General features: G+C 38.3%; 1 protein-coding gene across 2 annotated transcripts in view; it reads left to right on the top strand.

The window, feature by feature from the left end:
• Positions 1–247: 247 nt before the first annotated feature.
• The window catches only part of ZBTB20 (zinc finger and BTB domain containing 20), a 158868-nt gene continuing 138199 nt past the window's right edge, over positions 248–20916 (top strand). Inside the window, exon 1 of one of the 2 annotated variants that reach the window (XM_053663147.1) lies at positions 248–11778. The gene's annotated coding sequence lies outside the window, so the exon portion shown is untranslated. Of the gene's footprint in view, positions 11779–12167; positions 16316–20916 lie in introns of those variants that run through there. The other variant, XM_053663146.1, reaches the window with a different exon arrangement.

The raw sequence follows: 20916 nt of genomic DNA, 5'->3' as shown, positions 1-20916 counted from the left end.
TCTTTTATATTTGCTTTGAGGATTAAGTGTGTTTTGTTCTCCCTAATCATTTCGAGATGGGATCTCATCCTTTTCATGATTCCTGTTCTTTTTCTGAACTTCACATTTTGTTGTCTTGACAAATTAGATGCCAGACTTTTTGTTTTGAACCAAACTTAGAAAAAACAGGTGGCACTGTTTCCGGGGCTGGGGGGGGGGGGGGGGGGGGGGTGCGCGGGGACATGGCTGTACCAACTAATAATTTCAAATTAGTAATTTAATGCAGTGGTGAAATGTTAAAATATGTACCAATTAATATGCACTATGTCTAATAGAGAACAAATATCAAGCTAGCTAAATCCTTAACCTAGAACAAACTTACCAGTCAGACCCATGTTTTCTTTTCTTTTTCATGAAATATGTTCTTTCTGTGGATACAATTAAAAGTACTAATCCACATGTTTTGCAGTTGGTTATATCTTAGAAGTATAAGAATTCAGATTTTTACTAAAAACAAAAAGTCCTTTCCACATAATCCTATAGAAAGGAGTGTGTAGGAATTGGTGGGAGAACGAAAACAGGAAAAAATTATCTTGAAAATATCTACAAACTCCTGGATATTTAGGTCTGAAAGAAAAAGAACCTTGTAACGTACCTTTTCACATTTTGTCCTATTCTTGTAGTGCTGTGATGTGGCACTTAATGCTCTAGGGGACCCATGGCAAGTGTTACAAATGCAACCAAAAGTCTCATGAAAATGAGCCTCTAATGGTGTGTGAGCTGGTCTGCAATGGCCTCAGGAAATCCCCCCAGCTATTCCCATCCTTTTTTATCCACTACATTTTCTGACTCTAAGGGAAACTTCACTTCACCTCCTTGACCAGAATTGAGCAGACATTGATGTGGGAACTCAGTGCTTTATTTATTCATTTATTAGTCTTCATCAGTTGTATTCCACCAGAACAAAAGAATATATATATTCTTTGCATTAATTTAAATTTAAGGATGTGCAAATATGTGTTTGTGGGAAATGCATATTTATGTCTATGTAATTTTATGGGTAGCTTGCTTTAATTTAAAATATTTTCCATCAAATCTGTATTATTACTTAGAGCCTCACCATCACTTCTGCTTGACATATTAGCTGAATTTCTCAAAATGTTGCATGTAAAGTGAGCTTTTTAAAAGAGAATCATGTTTTTCTATTCACTTCTATAATTAGTCAGGTTAAGTGTCACATGGGAAAAAAATAAGTGGCCCAATGCATAATTTAAAAAAAAATTAAGAACCGCAACTTCACCTCAGTGATAATGATGCATTTATCTATGGGCACTTTATGTGCCTTAATTGCCCCCAAGAAATGCCAGTAAGAAGTGCATCCAATTAAACAGCAGGTATTTTGGAAGCAAATGCTATGTGTAAACCACTGTACTGGAGGCAAAGGGAAATGTAGAGAAATATAAGTCCGGGATTATCCTCAGGGAGCATATAGTCTAGTTAAGAATAGTACAAGACAGAAAAGGTAGGACTGTCTACAACAATTGAAAGTTTAAGTAACAGTTCAAGATATTCATTATTTGAAAAATAACCAAATAAAAAAATAAAAATAAAAGATATTCAGGCATGGTCTTTGCACAGTTAATGACTAATTTTAAAATATACCACATGGTTAATTGCCCTTTCATTGGAAGGACTCACTGATTGGGTACCATATATACGCACAGCTACTTTAAAAGCAACAATGCTTGAGAACATCATCGGAACTCGACTCATATCTGTTTAAACACAATTTGGGCAATTCAAGCAATAATAATTTTTATTGTGGTACAATACATGTTCCTTTTCTTTTAAATGTTGAACATCCGGTAGCCTCACTACAGATTTTTGTTCAGGAATATTTGTCGAGCAATTAGACATTTCTAAGTAGATGTTTGATGTTATGCTGCCCAGGAATGGCCTTTGAAGACATTTTCACTCCTGGACACCCAGCCTTGGGTGCCATGATTCCTTCCATTTTGTAATACTGAATTACAAGTTTTTACTTGGGGAATATATTTAAAGCAGAGTTGTCCAGAGCAACACCATAATAAGTTCTGCAGCAGTCTTATTTAATGTATATCTGATGAGAATCAACTCAGAGATCATATAGGGACTTAATCTTTAGTTTTACCACTTTAGTTATAACCTGTCAGGGAGATTAGGGTAAATTCAAGGGAAAACCGTAGAAGTTTGTACAGCTTAAAGGTTTAAAAATATTCTGGCTACCATACCCAATATTCCTATACATACCTTTACTCTTCTGATGAAGTGTAAATAAAAATAACATCAATAATGCCAAGCAAATGGAATCATTAGCTTACAAAGCGTTTTGGATACATCGTTCCCTATTGATCCTCAACTTGTGATGTTAACAGCTTGTGAGATGGTAAGGCAAATACTACCCACATTTTACCAATGAAAAATATATGAAGTTTAAAAGGACAGGTGAGTTGCTTATGACAGAGAACTCTTAAAAGGTGCATCTGCTTGTCCTGTCGCACACGCTGTGGCTGCTCAGAGGAGGCAGCACCGCACACGGAACCTTTGCCACACCACAGCTGTACTGGAGGGCACAGAGGGGAAGCCAAGATGGAAGGAAACCTGTAGGCTCTAGTCTTCAGAGGACAGAAGAGCCCTCAGGCCAAAAGGCATACCTGCTATGATTTCATACAAGACCGAAAAGGTTTAGTTAGCTATCTTTTATGGAGTGTTTCTTCCCACTTATACAGTGTCATTGATAAATAACTGAATTTTTATTACTCACAGATTGGATAAAATCCTGATGATTTTCCATGAAAATTATTGTTGTGTTTAATCTCGTTGTGTCAGTTTTTTCATACCTCTAATCGCTTTAGTCTCTACAAAAGTCACAATGCTGATCCGGACCATCCTTCCCACTTACCAGAATTTATGGGGCAGGGGGGAGGGCTATTTCTGTTGAAAAATCTGTGAATATAACCAGTTGTCTTTGACCTGGCTTCCTGGTGCTTCTTACTTATTTAAGAATATGGTATGGAAATGATGGAAATCATGGACCACTTTAGTAAAACTGAGCATCACTGAGAATTGATAAAGAAGTGTTGTTTTGAATCCCACGAGACACAGGCTGTCATTGGCAATATAGAATTCAGAGCTGTCACTAAATTTTGCTTCCTGATGAGTAGAAAAGGTAGAGAGACTAATAAAAAGGTAGAATGTCAAGTCAAAAATTCAACATTTAATTCCAAAAATACTGGTCATTGGGTCCTCTATTCAATATCACATCCTTGAAAAGTCTACAGACTTCCAGCCTTCATTTTGGCTTGAAGAATTGGACCTGACACATCAAGGTTTTTTAACTTTCTTGCTGTTACTTTGGAGCCTCAGTTAATATTAAATAGCAAGGTGATATACCCCCAATACCTTTGTCTTAGGGCATTCACAATGCTTAATGTTTTTTTCCATAATAATAATCTTGGCTGCAGTTATAAAATGTTTTTATATTTATGATTGTATGTAGTCCTACGGTAGCCTTTTGCTACTGTAGGATTATTGTTGTTATTTTCATCATTCCCATTTTGTAGATGAGGAGATAAACAGAGTGAGAATCTGATCTAAGGTCACATAGCTGGCAACAGAACCACAATTACACCCAGGTGAGCAGGCAATCTTACTCATAGTTCAGTAGACTTGCCAAGCCTCATAGATTTGCTATGACAGTGGTTCTCAGCCAGGCTTTAGAATTACCTAAAAGACTTTTTAAAATATAGGCACTCAGATATCTACCTCTGAGTGTCTGATTTAGTAGTCTGGAGTAAGGCCCAAAGATTATTTTTCTTACAAGTTTCTAGGCAATGCTGATGTTGCCCAAATCCATTCTTTTAGGAGCCCTGTCCTATGGATTGTATGCAGTAACTTAATGGCAATGATACATTAAGGCAAGATAGTCAAATACGAAGGATGTTTATTTTGCATGATGCTTCCTCATGCTGCTGCTTTTCTCTATTTCTGATCACTATCGGGAAAGAGCAGAACAAATGCGGGGCGCACACTAGCCAGAGCATGAATGAGTTTAGATCTTCTGACACTCAAGAATAGAGTGGCATGATCCTTCAGTTTGCTTCTATCTAGGAACTACTATTGTAGATTACCTTGGAGTTATGGGTACCTTGCCAACCCAGCAAGTATTATGAAGAGCCCCTATAATACTGGACAGGGGAAAATATGATTAGGTGGATCTATAGGCAACTGATCCATTAAACAACAATCTTCAGATAGCTATCTCCATGTCAACCTAGAAGGAAGTTCTTAATGGCAAGAGGGAGAGAGAGATTTATTCTTGACCTATCCTAGTCAATGTTTTCCTGAAGACTGGTAAGAATTCTTGTATCACAGGCTCAGTTTGAGTCAACAAGGTAATATATCAGCTTTTTTAAAAAGCTAAGAAATATTTTAGCTGTGTTGTGAGATAATGTTCAGATCAAGGTAACTGATAATGGTAGGGCTGTTGCTCTGGATGTTCTAGGGGATAGCCAATATCCTTGCCTTTTCTAGCTTCCAAAAGCCATCTGCAATCTTGCACTCATGATCCCTTCTATGAGTAAATCCAAACTCTTGTTTCTGTCATCAAATCTCCTACTGTTAGCTCTGGTCCTCCTGCCTCTTTCACATAGGAATCCTTGTGATTACACTCATAGACTACCAAAATAATCCAGGGTAATCTGCCAATCTCAGTACCCTTCAATTTAATCACATTCACAAGATCCCTTTTTTCAGGTAAGGCAACATTTATAGGTTCTGGGATTAGGACCTGGATATCTTTTGCAGAGTCATTATTCAGCCCACCACAGTCCCTTTCTAGTGTGTTTCTTAGACTACATTAGGAATGGAGTACCCCTTTCTCAGCACCAGAATTTAAGAGTTTCTTTAATAAAATATGTCCTAAACAAAGGTGGCAGGGTTATGAAAGGCAAGGGTGTGAATGAGGAAGGCGTGGGAACAGAAGACAGGAGAACTGGGTTCCAATACTAGCTTTGCTTCTACCAACTTTTGTGACCTTAAGTTTATTTGATAAAATGTCTATCACTCAGTTCTTCTCTGTAGACTAACAGAACCAGAAAATCTCCTAAATACCTCCTAGGTCTAAGAGTCTATGCTTCTGTAAACGCTATCAGACTATTTCTAGATGACATTTAAATTTAAAACCAAGTGCTAACTTACCACCTCTAATAGTTAATATAAATCTTGTCTGATTTTTTTAATTCAAAATTTACTTAAATTTCAGATTTGAAATGTGTTATCCAAGGACATATTTATCTTGCTATTAAAATAGTGATAAGGCTATGAAAATCATGAATACAAGTGCTTTTCACTAGCTAATTTTTAAATATCTTCCCAACAGTGCTACTTGAGTTTAAGCATCAGATCACTAGTCTTAGGGTGATATTATGCCTTTTCCGTATTAAAAACTTGGGGCACAGTAAGAATAAATTGCAATAGTATACAACGAACTAAGAGAGTTAGGCCAAGACAAAGGAATATGGCCCAAATGAAAGAATAGATCAAAACTCCAGAAAAAGAACTAAGTGACAAGGAGACAACCTTCCAGATGGAGAGTTCAAAACACTGGTAATCAGATGCTCGGAGAAATGATTGAGTAGAGATGCAAAGTAAAGGAAGAAGTGAAGGCTGTACAAAATGAAATAAAGAAAAATATACAGGGAAACAACAATGAAGGGAAGGAAACTGGGACTCTAATCAATAATTTGGAACAAAAGGAAGATATAAACATTCAACCAGAACAGAATGAAGAAACAAGAATTCAAAAAAAAAAATGAGGAGAAGCTCAGGAACCTCTGGGACAATTTTAAATGTTCCAACGTCCAAATCACAGGGGTGCCAGAAGGAGAAGTGGAAAAGCAAGAAATTGAAAACTTACTTGAAAAAATAATGAAGGAGAATTTCTCCAAACTGGTGAAGGAAATAAACTTCCAGGAAGTCCAGGAAGCTCAGAAAGTTGCAGACAAGTTGAACCCCAAGAGGAGCACACACCACGACACATCATAATTAAACTGCCCAAGATTAAAGATAAGGGGAGAACCTTAAAAGCTGCAAGAGAAAGAAAGAGAGTTACCTACAAAAGAGTTCCCAGGGGACTATCATTTGATTTCTCTAAAGAAACCTTGCAGCCAATGAAAGGCTGGAAAGAAGTATTACAAGTCATGAAAAACAAGGATTTACAACCTAGATTACTCTATCCATCAAAGCTATCATTTAGAATGGAAGGGCAGATAAAGTGCTTCCCAGATAAGGTCAAGTTCAAGGAGTTCATCATCACCAAGCCCTTATTATAAGAAATGTTAAAGGGACTTATCTAAGGAGAAGAAGATCAAACACTGTGAACAGTAAAATGACAACAAACTCAGAACTATCAACAACTGAACCTGTAAAAACAAAAACAAACTAAGCAAACAACTAGAGCAGGAACAGAATCACCTAAATGGAGATCACATGGAGGGTTATCAGTGGAGAGAGGGAGAGGGGAGAATGGGAGAAAAGTTACAAGGAATAAGAAGCACAAATGGATGAACAAAATAGACAGGGGGTGGTTAAGAATAGTATGGGAAATGTAGAAGCCACAGAACTTATATGTGACCAATAGACATGAACTGATGGTGGGGGAGTGCTGGAGAAAATGGGGGTACCAGGTGGAAGGGGATGAAGGAGAGAAAAAATGGGACAACTATAGTAGCATAATCAATGAAATGTACATAAAAAATAAAAATTCACACCAACAAAAAAAAGAAAAGAAGAGAGTTAGTAGCTGTTGCCTCCAGGTTTATCTACCACCATGGCAGGCATGATACCAGACAATACATGCAGTGGGTCAAGCAGAGTAAATACAAAGACCTTGTCCTGAACATCTCAGTCTCAAGGTATAAGTGACCAAGTAGAACACAGTCACTGAGTGACTGCTGTCACTATTACTGGAGTCAAAGAGGTGAGAAAGGGCTGACATATCACTCTTTTTTTTTTTAATTTGGCATGGAACTTGGCCACTGATTCCCAAAAGGAAATAGGGCTAGTTTCATACAGATCTCACTATACAGTCAAGTCATTCCACAAACACCGATTTTAAATGATTTACAGAGGGCCACAAAAAATAATTTGGAGGAAGTTTATAGGAAGGAAAGCTTTGAGAGCTGAACCAGAAAAGGTGCTTGAAAATAAATCAATTATGGCATACATTGAATTATGGCATTTATTATTATGTGCAGAGTATGCATGGAATTTTGAACTAAAAGCTAGGAAGCAAAGGTCTAGAAACTCTCATGCATAGTTAATAAATTAACCCTTTATTCTTTTACTTTTTATGCATCCTATATTTGGTGACTTGTTCATACAAATGTCCAATGAAAAGGACTACTAAACCACACTCTGCTGTGGATGCATTTGCGTTTTCATAATTAAAATATATGCTTCCAGGAGATTTTCTCCAGTGTCAAATGGATACAGTCTTTTCAAGTATTTCAAAGACCAAGCATTCTTTGGGAAGAAGAGAAGCATTTTGTCTGTTTATGACTGACCAAGTTTCCTAAACTTATTAAATTGAGATCCCTTGTCCTTTTCTTCTGTAAGTTTGCAGACTATTCTAATAAATTATTTAACAAAGGAAAACACCTGCCAAATCCAAATCCAGTGTAATAACTGAATTAATGACTGTTCTAGAACCCATGAATTCAGTATACCGTACTATGCAGGATCCCTTCTCACTTTCTACTTTATGCTGGAAACTAAATAGTATAAGGAAATGAGCTAATCACAAGCAGGTCATCAGCTCTTGAAATATCTGCCCATAAGAAAAAAAATATGATTGGAATCCTGTCACCAAGGAAATAGCTTAAAAATTTGTTTATTTCAATGCCAAACAAAAATCTTAACTTCAGCTAGTGATGGTTATTTTGCAACAACTTTAATTCTTTTGTCTATTCATTCATTTGTTACATGGCTACTATATACTAATCATTTAGAAAAAAGAACACCCTATGGATTATGCAAACCTTAAATATCACTGTATGTTTATATGTGTTCATATGCATTTTTGACGAGCACATTTCTGACAGGAAGTAAAGAATGGCATGGTCAGGGAAAAATTAAAGAGACACGATGTAATTATCTGAACTGGAATGAAGCCAATTAATAACCCATGTGCTAACACTCCCTTCAAAGTGCTGGAAATGCCGTCAGATATTTCAATGTCTTGCATGGTCCTAGCCAGCAATCTTCACCTCATCCATTTTCAACACCACTCAGGGACTAGCTGCCCCCAGCTCCTGAGGACGGCCTGCCACCTGAAGTGAGCTGGAGAAGAGGTGTATAGATTGTATAATCTGAGCACAAGATTCTCGCAAGAGATTGTGCACAGATTTTCACTTACTATTTTAATGTGATCAAAACCCTGGTGTTTTATGCATTTGCTTATCTATTCAACTCATATTTACCAGTACCTACTGCATGTCAGTCCAGCATCATGGCTGAAAACGGAGGCTTGAAAGTTAGGTGCCTGGATTTCATCTCTAATTCCATACTCACTAGCTATGTGTTTTTGAGCAAGTTACCCAACCCTTCTAGGCCTTGATTTCCTTTTCTACGAAATGAGGGTTGGTAGTACCTAATTCATAGGGCTGTTATGACACTAATGTATAATAAAATATGGAAAGTACTAAGAGTGCTTAGCACAAATCAAGCAAGGGCATTATTATGAGCCAGGAAATATTCCAAAGTCTGGGAACAAAGGGATCAAACAACCCTGAGATGATCCTTGAAGTTAGAACTTTGGGTTAGTCTCTGTCAGCAACCCTTTCTAATTCATGGGCTCTGTCGCCAACCCTTTCTAATAGAAGTCCATATATTACATCTTTGCTTTGCTATGTGTATTCATATCTTGTACCCGCATGCTTTGAATATAACACACTCAGCACATCCATAGTAGGCAGTTTTGTTTATACACCCCCATTTTATGCTTTCCTCGATAATAATTGCTATGTGAGGACCAGCCGTGGACTTTATATATGTTAACTCATGTCATCCTGAAAACAACCTTATGGGATCAATTTTGTCACCTTTTACAGATAGGGAAACTGAATTTTTGAGAGTGTCTGTGACTTGGACAATATTATAAAGGTCTCTTGGACTCCAAAGCTTATTCTCTTTTACATTCAGTTCACGCAGCATGCATTTAGCAAGCACTTCACTGCTCTGCCCTGCACTCTTGCCTATCAGGTGCTTTGAGACCTGCAGGAGGACCTACCAATGTGAAATTCACTGAACCCTCATCCCTCTAAACTGATCGACTGTGGTCCTGTGTTTTATACCTGTCACAGTAGCCATTGTTAACAGGGTTGGTGTGCAAATAAACTAAATTACTCCGGCTATGACTTCTCTCACATTACCTGCCTTTGAGTGGGCTCCCAGGTGTCTGACATTCTTCAGTTTTCTTCTTTCACCCTAAGTAGCAACATCATTGCTGAAGCATGACTAAGAGATAGTTTTCACTTTCATGTACACCATGGTTCTTGTTTTAGGACAAGAGACTTACCGGTAATCTCTCCAGTAGCATCTGATGGCACTGTTCTCTTCATAAGCACCTCTTTCCCCTTTAAAAAAATTACCTTCCTTTATCTGTAGTCAAGAGGGAAATCCTTACTGAATATGATCATATGTGTCCGCAAAAGAGATACCATCAAGTACGTGGGCAGATACTACAGTTTCCCCTTTCTATTTTAGTAGCTCGTTTCAGTTGAAATATATAGGAAAAGTCGCCCATAGCTAATCTTTCAGGTGGAAAATCTGAGCCGTGATTTCAAATGACATTGTAAGCTGAAAAACTCAATCTCTTTCACCCCATAGTATGCCTATATTTTAAAAATGAGTTGTATAAGAACCACATCTTTTTCTATGGTGATCTGTAGCACACAATATTCACAGAGAGAATTGCAGACTCCGGGACAGGTCTTTGTAGACTGATGCACTGGCCTTCACCAGCCTGGAATGTGGTACCAGCTGTACGTTGCTGAGATGGGGCTTGTTCAATGTTATGTTTTTCTGCTTTTCTCCGAGAAGAAATTAAGGATTCGCATCTTTAGAATTCAGAATGCACAAAAATATTGCTACTCAGATATTTTTAAAAATTGGAGGCATGTGCCCTAGCTCTATAGATGAAGGAGTCCTATTATTCTGGAGATGGGTGATTTTCATACCTGTTGGGCCAGAATCTTTAAAGAGAGCTGCAGGCTAGTTGGTGTGCTGGAAAGAGTACTAGCCTAGAGGGCTGCTGGTGCCCCAGGTTCCAGTGTCTTCGACATCGCTATTGCCTTCGTGATTTATTAGCCCAAGTCTCTGGGCCTCAGTTTCCTTATTGCTGAATTAGGGCATCGGAGAGATTGATCTCTGTGGCTTTTCCTGGCTCTGGTCTCCTCTGGGTCTGTGAATCGCCTTCAGTGTCTGCCATAGTCTGCCTTGCCAGCTCTGTTTGTCACAAAGATTAATCCGTTTTAACTGTACCTTGGAGTGCTCCTAGGAGAGGAGGCTGGATGGATTATTTTGCACCTATTATTGCATCAGAACTTTTGCCTTTTTAGACACGATCGTGCCGTGCCTAAAATCTGCCTGCCTCTCTGCCCACTGACTTTGTCTGTGCTGATCTCTTGCCACGGTGCCTCTTCTTCCAGCATCCATCTCCCTCCAAGATCTAGACTCGGCATCCGGCTGTACCTGTCTTGTTCTCTGCAGCATCTGTCTGCTGCACTCCTAGACCATCGTTAATAAACTTTCACACATTACACGCAGACCCTAATATGTTGGCACCTGCACATAAATATCTACCCTTCATAAAACTAGGGGAGAAAACTCCATTTTTTTAAAAAAAGACCTTTCTCTAAATGCCATTTGTATTTGCACTTTTTGTTTAGTTGTAAGTTTTAATAGTTCCCCCTTTGAGGATTTGTCAGTACGAGCAGTATTGCTTATCAGAACACACCAACAGTCTTTTTGTAATATTCGCTTTTCCCCTTTGGTTCAGCCGAGCCCGCTGACAGATCATTCAAATTCAATTGTTTTATGTCTAAGCCGAACAGCTAATTAAAGTAGGGATGATTAACCTGACTGGCAGTGTCGCTCTCCCTCTCGCGCTCCCTCTCCCTTTCTCTCTCTCCCTCCCTCCTGTTCCAATCAGTCTTTTTCTCACACTCTCTCTCTCTCTCTGTCTCTCTCTCTCTCTCTCTCTCTCTCCCTCTCTCTCTCTCTCCCTCTCTCCTCCTCTCCTCTCCCCTCTCTCCGTCTCTCCCTCCCTTGGTTGGTCTCTCTCTCGCTCTCTCTCTCTCTCTGTCTGTCTCTTGCTCTACTGTTTTTTTTTTCCCTCTCTCTCTCTCTCCTAAACGTGGTCTGCTTGCTGATGGCAGAATGGCACTCGGAGATTTGTGCATTGTGTCTGGTTTCCTACGGGCAGGCTGACCCAGTGCCTCCAGGGACTTATCAATAGACCACTCAGAAGAGACACAGACAGGAGAGAGGAGGAGGGGTGGGGGGAGAGAGAGAGAATCAATATCAAGAATAGAAGGAGCTCCGAAGCCATTTTTTTTTTAAAGAAGTATCGGGACTTGGGAGAGGGTGACAAAGAAGGTTTTTCAAAGAGGCAGTGGAGGAGGTTCTAATAAATTTGGAAGGAAACAGTTCCCTGTCTTGGGAAAAGGAGAACTCCTGACTGATTAGCATTCACACCAGGTATGAGATGTTCGCTACCCCTTATCACTGTGTCGCAACCGAGATGGAAAAGCCTTTTTTTTTTTTTAAGGAGACTGAGGGAGCATGTATTTCTCTGTGTTTGTTGTTGGGGGGTAAGGAGGGTGGTGTGAGATCTGTGGGCATTTGTGTATGGGAGCAGAAAGAATGGAAGCAGTACAACGGGGGGTGGGAAAGAGTATGGAGTATGTTACTGTCTTCCTTGTCTTTGTGCACCCCTGGGGGGTTACCCAAGTTCATTTCTAGCAGGTGGATTTAGACAGGAGTTACTTAACGCTTGACCGCCAGTTTTGAAAAAAAGAAAAAGAAAAAAAAAACGTTGCTTCCTATGTCTATTAAAGGAAGCTCCAATTTCTCTCTCTCTCTCTCTCTCTCTCTCTCTCTCTCTCTCTCTCTCTTCCTTCCTCTCCCTCTCTCTCTCTCTCCTTCTCTGTCTCTCTCTGCCCCCCCATCTCTCTTCCCCTCTCTCCCTCTCCCTCTCTCTTCTTTTTTTCCTCTTCTAACCAGACAGCGGGAGGGTTCCTGGCTCCCAGCCAGCCCAAAAGCCTCTAAGTGTTTTGCACTTGTTTCAGGGAGTAGCTGCCCGGGGATTTTTCAGCATTTTCACTAGAGAACAAAGAGTTCTTTACAAAGGGAAGGGGGGTGGTGGGGGGAGTCAGCTTAATGTCTGATATATGTTTTTCTATTTTTATTAGTTTTTTGCCTAAAAAGAATGAGACGGGAACAGAACATTCACTCTATAAAGACACAGACATTCAAAAGAAACCCAGTTATCTTTTTTCCCCATCACCTCAATATATATACACAAAAAAATAAAAAGGAAAAAGACTAATTAAGTTGGGTATGTTGCTCTTTTCTCCTCTTTTAATCTTTCTAAATCCAACTGTCCTTATGCTCACTGTATGCTATTTTTTTTCTACTCATAATAAAAGTTGTTCTGAATACATCTCTTCAGATCATCTCTTTACCTTTCCTGGGTCCCCAAAATCCTGTGGAGGACTGAACATGAGTCCACCAAATAACCAGTTTAGTGTTGAGAATCATCCACTTTTGCCACTTGGGTAAAAAGTTAATCGTGGAATTTGGGCTCCCAAAATTCCAGTGGGGTACAGTAGTTCATCGGGTCTCACAAGTTTTTGCACCCATCTGTGTAGAAGGTACCACTGTGTCACTTGTCAGTTATTAAGAAAGGTGGAAGGGAGTGAATATCTGTATTTTATTTGTTTCTCTCTAATTACATAAATGACAAGCCCCCCCCACCCCCCCAAGAGATCACTTGCCCCATCCGGGAGACGGCAGTCCGGCCGAGATTGCCCAGTGACTCTGATAGCCATGGGGCTTTGTGTTCTCCACCTGATCGGTTTTGCCTGGGCATGTGTATTTTTACCGTGGATTTGTGTTTGTAGCAAACATTCCAGAGTGCTCATCATTTTCAAATTAAGGCTCCAACAAAAGAAAAAGAAATCAGCATGTGAGCAGTGTGTGCGAAATGTAGTAAACAATCCCATCTTTTCTTATCTGTTGTACATTTGTGTCTTTATACTAATAGTCTTCAATTATAAACCAAGAAAATGTTTCTTTCTAAAAGTTCTTCCCTAATGCATTCATATTTTGATTGTCGTTTGGAAATCATGTTAAGGTACATAATAGACACAAAACTAAACAAGGGGAAAATTTACAAGCACCACAAAAATTCTCCTATGTTATGTGCAGTACCTAACTATGAGTAAGTGTTTTAGTACGTGGAAACTAGCTACAACAGTGATTTCAAAATTCAGGCACACTTTTTTTTCACTCTGAAAATATGTTTTTGTCCCTAGGGAAGGAAACTGGAGGGAAAATATAGATGTATACATTTTCCCATATATTTTAGAATGCATTTTATAATTGCTTCTTAAGGGTGCAATGTGTATCAGGGCAAAGCATGATGTTTAGTCAGTAAACCCGTCTTGCTGGGAGGTGTCAGTGCCTTAGGTTTTAAGTAACTTGATAACAAGGAGTCTTTGGGGGAAACCTTGCTATGTATGTGTTCCCTCAGCAATGACCCTAACAGAGAAAAAAACAAGAGCTAGGTGGCCAGTGTTTGCACTTGAACTCACTGAAAGACCTTAGAATTAGGGGAACTTTTGGCAAATCCAAAATTTTCTAGGGTAGCTCACTTCTTACAGTTATGTGTTTTCTTCAGGAAAAATCTTGTCTTGCTTCCGACTTTTCTATACTTTTGTAGAGATTGTGAATGCTTTTACTAGTGCCAGAGGAGAACAGCATCTTTAAAGAGAAAGTCATCAAAATAAGAAAAAAGAAACTCAGTCTTTAAAAAGTTTTATATTGAAGGCAAGAGCTTTTCTTCCCCCTTTTGGCTTGTTTCTGATTTTTTTTCTCCTGAACTCTTTTGTTGCTGTGGGCTGTTGTGCTTACATTTTTGTTTTCTGTGTTGTTTTTTGTTTTTTCTTTTTGGGGGGGATGTCTGTTTGTGATGTGACCAAGGAGAGTGTGAAAGGGGCAGAGGGGTTCTGGTAAAAGGCTGTTGCTGAGACCTGCACTAGCCCCTCCTGATCCCAACTTAGTCTGCTCCTATCAGCTAGCTGTGCCGCCAGGAGTGCAGTGAAAGGTGATAGCTGTCATTCTGGGGTTCTTCGTGGATCTGACCTGAGAGTAACACATTCACAGGCGAGGAGAAAAGGGAAAAAAAATAGAGGAGGAGGAAAGAAAAGCTCTTTGAGCTGGAATACACTGGCCCTTTCTTCCTGTAGGCAATCCGCTCCGGTTCTTGGCGACGTGTCCTGCACTATCAGATATCATATGACTTTTTATTTAGATTCCTTTTCGGAGAATGGCCTGTTAGGACTCTGTTTGTTTTCTTTTATTTAATTTCCTTCTCCCCTCACCCGCTAGTTTTGTGTATCTGTGTGTGTGAGAGAGTGTGTGTGCGCATGCATATGTGTGCAATTTTTATCTTTGTTTTTGTTCTGTTGATCTGATGCTTTCTTTAAGGACAAAGCTTTAATTATTTCAGTATACTGGTTTAATCATTTGCCAAAAAGAAACCTCATTCTAGGCTTTTTAGGGGTCGATTTTTAAACACACCCATTAACACATGAGGCTGAGGATCCTAAATTCTTGCTGGACCTGGACGGGCACTTGGCCCACTCCCTCACCTTAATTTAACCCTCCCCCTCATCAGCATGCACAGTAGTATAAGTTAGGAAACACCTGTGCTGAGTTGAGAGGGAAATAAAAGTAGAAGCAACTTCTTCAAATCTGCACTCCTAGTTTCACTTTAATAAACTTTTTTTTTCATCGATTTTTTTTTTTTGGACACCCTCTGCTGAACTTGAAAGCATCAGAGATACTAAGAGATGTCTGTGGAGCTTTTGTGAGGCAAGCTGAGCACCCCTGGAAAGTAGAGCAGGGCTGAAAGTCATTCAGAGACTTAAGAATTAAGTGAGAGATTTAAATAAGATCTGTGAGATCTGTGGGGCGTGCAGGGTTTGGGTTGGTTATTGATGGTAAAATGGAATACTTAGGGGAACTCAAGGAGAAGAAAGAGAAAGTCCCAGCCAGGGGTTAATACAGGCGTCCCTGCTGCAATTAATACTTTAAAAACCATATTTGATCATTTTTAAATTTGTATGACACGAGATTTTACCAGCTGATATGTGATTGCCTTCCTCTTCAGGCTTGCGATGTAAAGCAGAGGAATTCTGCTGACATTATTATGAGGTTTCTCATGAACTTTTGCTGTATCTGTCGGTTTTAAATAGTTCAGATTTTAGTTAGCAAAAGAAAAATGTAACTTCTCTAGGTATGCAGGTGTTTGTCTATACCTTATTCTTATCGCTGCGCAACTTCTGCATACATACAGAATACATCCTGTTTGTATCAAGATTTTTTTTTTTTTTGGTAAAAAGCAAGTCTGCCTTGAAGATTCAGATGACCATTGCATTCTTTAAATCCCATAATTTTTAGTACCTTGTTACTTTCTCTACATTCATTTTTTATAGACTGAATTTCTAATGCCTTATCTTAGCTGGAGATGAATTTTGTTGAAACTTGGAGGAAAATCTATTCCACCCCTTTAAGAGTACCCAAAAGGGAAGGGAGAACTATTTTTCGTTCAACAGAAAATTTTAGAAGCCTTTTCTTCCCCAGCGGAAAACTCCAAAACAGCTTTGTCTCAGAATGTTAAACTTGGCATGGATAAGAAATGTGAGTTTTGCTTTGTTTGAGGAAATTTGTTTTTGAAACAACAATGTTATAAATATTTTTAAATTGCCTGCTGAGCATGCGCTGTGTCTGACTTTATTCATAGTTTTAAACACACACCAAAGTGCAGTCTTCTGAATGGCCACAGGTAAGGCTGCTGATTTGTATGATCTTTCTCAGGGCCACCTTCAGTGAGTCTTCTCAGTTTTCCAGAAGGGAAAAGGGTGAGAGCTGAGTGTAGACCTGGACTCATTTCTAAAAATCATAGAGCAAGAGTAGAGTCTCCCATTAAGGCTTGCACATTATACTTAGGGTAAGTACTATTCAACTTTCCTTTCTAATAGGAGTTGCCTGCCTTAACTTTTCAGCTTAATACTAGCAGAATAAGTTTTGGGGGGGTCTGTTTTTGTTTTTGTTTTTAAATTTAACCAAGTGGGTATTTGACTGAAATAGAAAATTTGCAGATTTTTAAGGGCATCTATTGTGCATAAATTTGGGTATATGAGAATTTGCCAGTGAAATGATAGCAGCCCTGTGCTTACAGAGCAAAGATGTGCTAGTCTGAACATGCCTGATCTCAGCTGGAATCGAAAGCTAAATCTAGGTGGGCCTGTAATAATACCAGAAAAGGAACACATGTATCTTTTGTGCAACCTTTTTTTTTTTTTTTAAGCCAGGCTTCCAAAGGAAATGACAAAGAAATAGGTTCTCTCTTGCTTAACAAGTAGTCATACTATGCTTCTGGAGATAGATATTTCTAGTTGTTTTGTTTTGTTTTGTTTTTGTCATCGCTGTTGAAGTATATTCTTTCTTGTCAGTGATTGTTAACATTTTCCATTTTCTAGAACGCTTTATCTCCATTAACTGTTTGATGTTTCCTCACTTGGTTACCTTTCTCAAGTCTGCGTGACCCTCTCAGGCTTTGCAATTCTTATTGATTCTTGCCAGAATATATTTATGCATTAGTTGTTTGTTAGATTATGGTGGAGATGATCTCGTATTTCAGAAGCCTTTATGACTATCCAAAAATTTTTCATTTTGAGGTGGAATTTCTCGCAGTTATTTTTGACTCAGAATTAAACTTGTCTTGCAAAAGCTGGAAGAAAATCCAATTAGCAATTTTTTGAAAACTAAATATTCTAATAAATGCAAATGTTTTTTTACAAAATACATAATGATATGCATTGCTTCTCTGATTTGTTTTTCTCATGCTTTAAAACAAAACCTGAAAATTAAATGTATTTTTTAAAAAGGAAAGAAACTTGCCAGGTTAATGCTGATATTTTAAAAGTCCAGTTTCAAATAATTCGAAGTTTTGATTTCTATGCAACATACCTCCTTTCGAAGTCATTCATTATTACTTTGTGCAGACAGATATACATATATATGCACACATATGCACAGAGAAACAACTCCACTTTAATTTATATTAATTCTATTTTTGCATAAAAGATTAGCATTAATGCAAAATTTTTTAATTTATTATATTTCTATTTTTTGTAATTAAAAAACCCAATTACTTGTTGCCTCCACCAGATTATTTAATTATATCTGTATGTAGTTATTAATATCTATTTGTATTCTAATAATGTATCTTAGTTTATGAAGTATTTTTACGTCTTATACACTTCTGAATATTATGCAGCTATATTATATTAAAGTTTATTCAGATATAATTTGCTTCATTCCTTATCTGTTACTATGTTAAGAAGTGTTTTACTTTCCCAATCTAGAGCAACTATGATCATTTTTTCCCGCATGTGATTTCTATATGTCTTCAGTATTCTGAAGAAGAAACTTTTTAACCTTGTAATCTCCTGGAAAGCTTTCAAACAAGTAGGAGAACTAATTTTCACCTGGCTACTCCTTGGTCTGTTTGTTGGCTCTCACTCCCTGTACCACCCCTCATCACCAGCAGCCCTGAAAAAAAACAACAATAATAAACATGATATGATAATTCTTCTGATCACAGAACCAGGAAATACCAAAGAAAATTGTGGCATATGAAGGAAAATGCCAAGAGCTTCTCCAGTAAGATCAGCTGTTTTCTCGTACTTTTTTTTTCTCTCTCTTGAATTTGTTTGTGACTTTTTTGGCCTGCTGAAGCATATCCCCATAATCTTACGAAGCCACAGCAAATTCTCAATGCCACAACACCACTGTGCAGCAAGGGAGAGCGCAGAAAAGCTGGTCCTGGGTGGCTGCAGAATTCCCCCGCAATGGTGCAAGGCAGGAAGAGTAAGTAGGCCACTCTTCTCTTTGCTTCTTACCTGGGCTGCTCTACTGGCCAGGTGGAGTGATTTTCTTTTCCTTGATTTCCCTTCAGCTATCTGGGTTTTTTCGTTCAATAATCAATGACTTTCTACCTCTTTCCAGGGATGGTTGATGTAGCAGAGCGTCTCATTTTTCTTTTATATTGAAACATGGAAAGCTTTGGAGATTGGGAAGGGCAAAGGAAGGGGGCTTAGGCTATCTCGGAAATATTCAGAGTGGCACCAAACTCAAAGCTGGGTGTTCTTGGTCCGTAACTTTTCTATTCTCTCCAGAGCCTCTAAGAGGTTGAAAGTGGTGAATGGGATAACTATAGGGTGCAAACAATGATCTAACTGATTCAGTAGATGGAGCTCTTCCCCCTAAGTCTGTATTTGAATTAACGTCCCACTCTAGTTTGTGGGGCTCTCTGTTGTAAGGTGTGTTCCGCTGCACATGTAAAATCGAGACAGTTGGAGAAGAGATTTCCTTGCACTTTTCAAAAGAGATGAAGCATTTGTTCTAAAACACAAAACAGTGCAGGGAAGATATAAAGACAGGGTGGAAATAAAGTTTACATATCTAAATTTCTCCCTTTTTGTTGGTATTCTTAAGTATAAATTTAAATCCTAGTACTAATTATACACGTGATTATTACTGGAAATGTAGAAAAATATATGGAATATGTAATATTTTGGCTGTTATTTATTGCAGATCTTTCAGGCTATCTGAACTGTATAGATCCCCTCTCATTTGATTCTGCTAAGGAATCTTAACACTGTAATGCGATTGTTTCATCCAATTAGTCTACGGAACCTGGCTGAAATGTTAGAGACTCTGCATTGTGACAGTGCAGAGGAGGGCAAAGCAGCTGTGTTAGGAAGGTGCCTTTTGGAAAGCCAAAATATCTTCAGCAATAACTGAAAATAGATCTCCAGTATCTGTTTTAATAAGGAAAGAACTACTTGTTTCCTTTTTAATTGATTGAAATAAATAGTTGTCATAAAATTTATGTCAGTATTATATTATTCTCAGTACCAGGAGAATAAGTTTGATTAGGTCCCTCCCTGGTTTCAGGAGGGAAAATATATGTGTACTATATGTAACATGTTATCTTCCTTAGTAGAAGGTCTTTTCACAGACTGGAGATATTACTGAATATCTCTGGTTAAATCTTGATAAGATCATTTGGCCAAAGTAGAACTGGGCTTGGCTTTAGTACCAAATGAAATAGCATTTTTAAAGGATTTGGATTTCCTTTGCATACCACGTGTCTGCTTCTGATATGGTCCAGGAAAATAGAGAGGATGAGACAAAATTATTCCTAAGCAGCCGCCGTAGGCCAAACACTGAAACACTGCCAACCTGGACCAATCAGGCCAGCTTCTCAGAAGATACATGCTTGTGTCAAACACTTACATGAAGAAACAGAGGGAGGGAGCCCTTGACATTGCATTCGTATGAGTGATTCTTCACTAATTTCAGTAAAGTCCATGGCGATAAATTCAATGATTTTTATTCTTTCTTTTTTGTAAAGCAGAAAATGTGAATTTTCTTGTCCAGCTAAGAATCTTGCATTCTGACATCTTTTAAACAAAACTGTCCTTCTGAATTTAATAGAATAAAAAACTTCTCACACAGAGCAAAGAGTAAAATTGATGGAAACTTAAAATCAATTCCAAACCCATTTCTGGCATGATGAGAATAACATTTGTGCTGTGTTTAAAGCAGTTTAAAACAAGAAAATGATAAAATGATCAATATACTTACAGCCAAAAATAACCAGGAGAGAATGAGCCGTAATCCATACCCAGACCTGAAACCCTACACTTTTGATTGAACATGAAAATAAACAAATATATCTTTTATAAGGTGGTATTATATGCTTTTCAATATAAAACAGTGGTGAGATGCCAAGCTTTTGACTCTATTGAAGCTATGTTTTTGGAGTTTAACCTAACAAAAATTCCTAGACTGAAACTGTTGTGGATCCATTTATCTGTACATAACCTTGCCATAGGAACGGTGAAAGTTAAGGAATATATAGAATGTCACAGTGAACTACACCGCTGCGTCACAGTCTCTCAACAATTTTTTTAAAAAAATGTTTAAGCTACAAGAAAAAAGAATATTTTAGACTACAGTTGAAAATCAGAGAATTAGTCAATGTGGAACAGACTGAATATTTCTTTAAAAATGGCTTGACTTTTGACTAATTTATTAAGCTTAACACACACAAATATAAGCCCTGCATATTTTATGCTCATTGCTGCATAGATTGAAAGACTAAGTTGACACTAATGAAGTTCAAAACTCTGGGTTCAAGGTCAGTGAAACGTCACTATCCAGGCTTACAGGAACCTCGCTAGACCTAAGATTTTGCCCCAGTGAACTGTTTCCTACCAATTTTTTCCAGAGTCATATAATAGGCTATTTATTGATCAGATAAAATAAAATTATCCTTCTGGATGAAGAAATCCTAGCTGAAAAATTAAAATGACAACAAGTTGCATAAGCACATTTAATTTGGTTGACCTAAGGTGCAGTAGGAATGACGGTAATTCCAATAAGCACTGTGACGAATGTAACTACAAAAAGCATGTGTGATTACATCAGTGAGGGTGAACTCCCCCGGGCAAGGTCAGAAGGGTGAGACGCAGGAGC

This window comes from Artibeus jamaicensis, unplaced genomic scaffold (assembly GCF_021234435.1).
Source record: "Artibeus jamaicensis isolate MK-2021 breed Jamaican fruit bat unplaced genomic scaffold, CSHL_Jam_final contig_3126, whole genome shotgun sequence".
Classification (NCBI taxonomy): domain Eukaryota; kingdom Metazoa; phylum Chordata; class Mammalia; order Chiroptera; family Phyllostomidae; genus Artibeus; species Artibeus jamaicensis.
The sequence above is the reverse complement of the archived record's forward strand: the minus strand, read 5'-3'. Positions and strand labels throughout refer to the sequence as shown.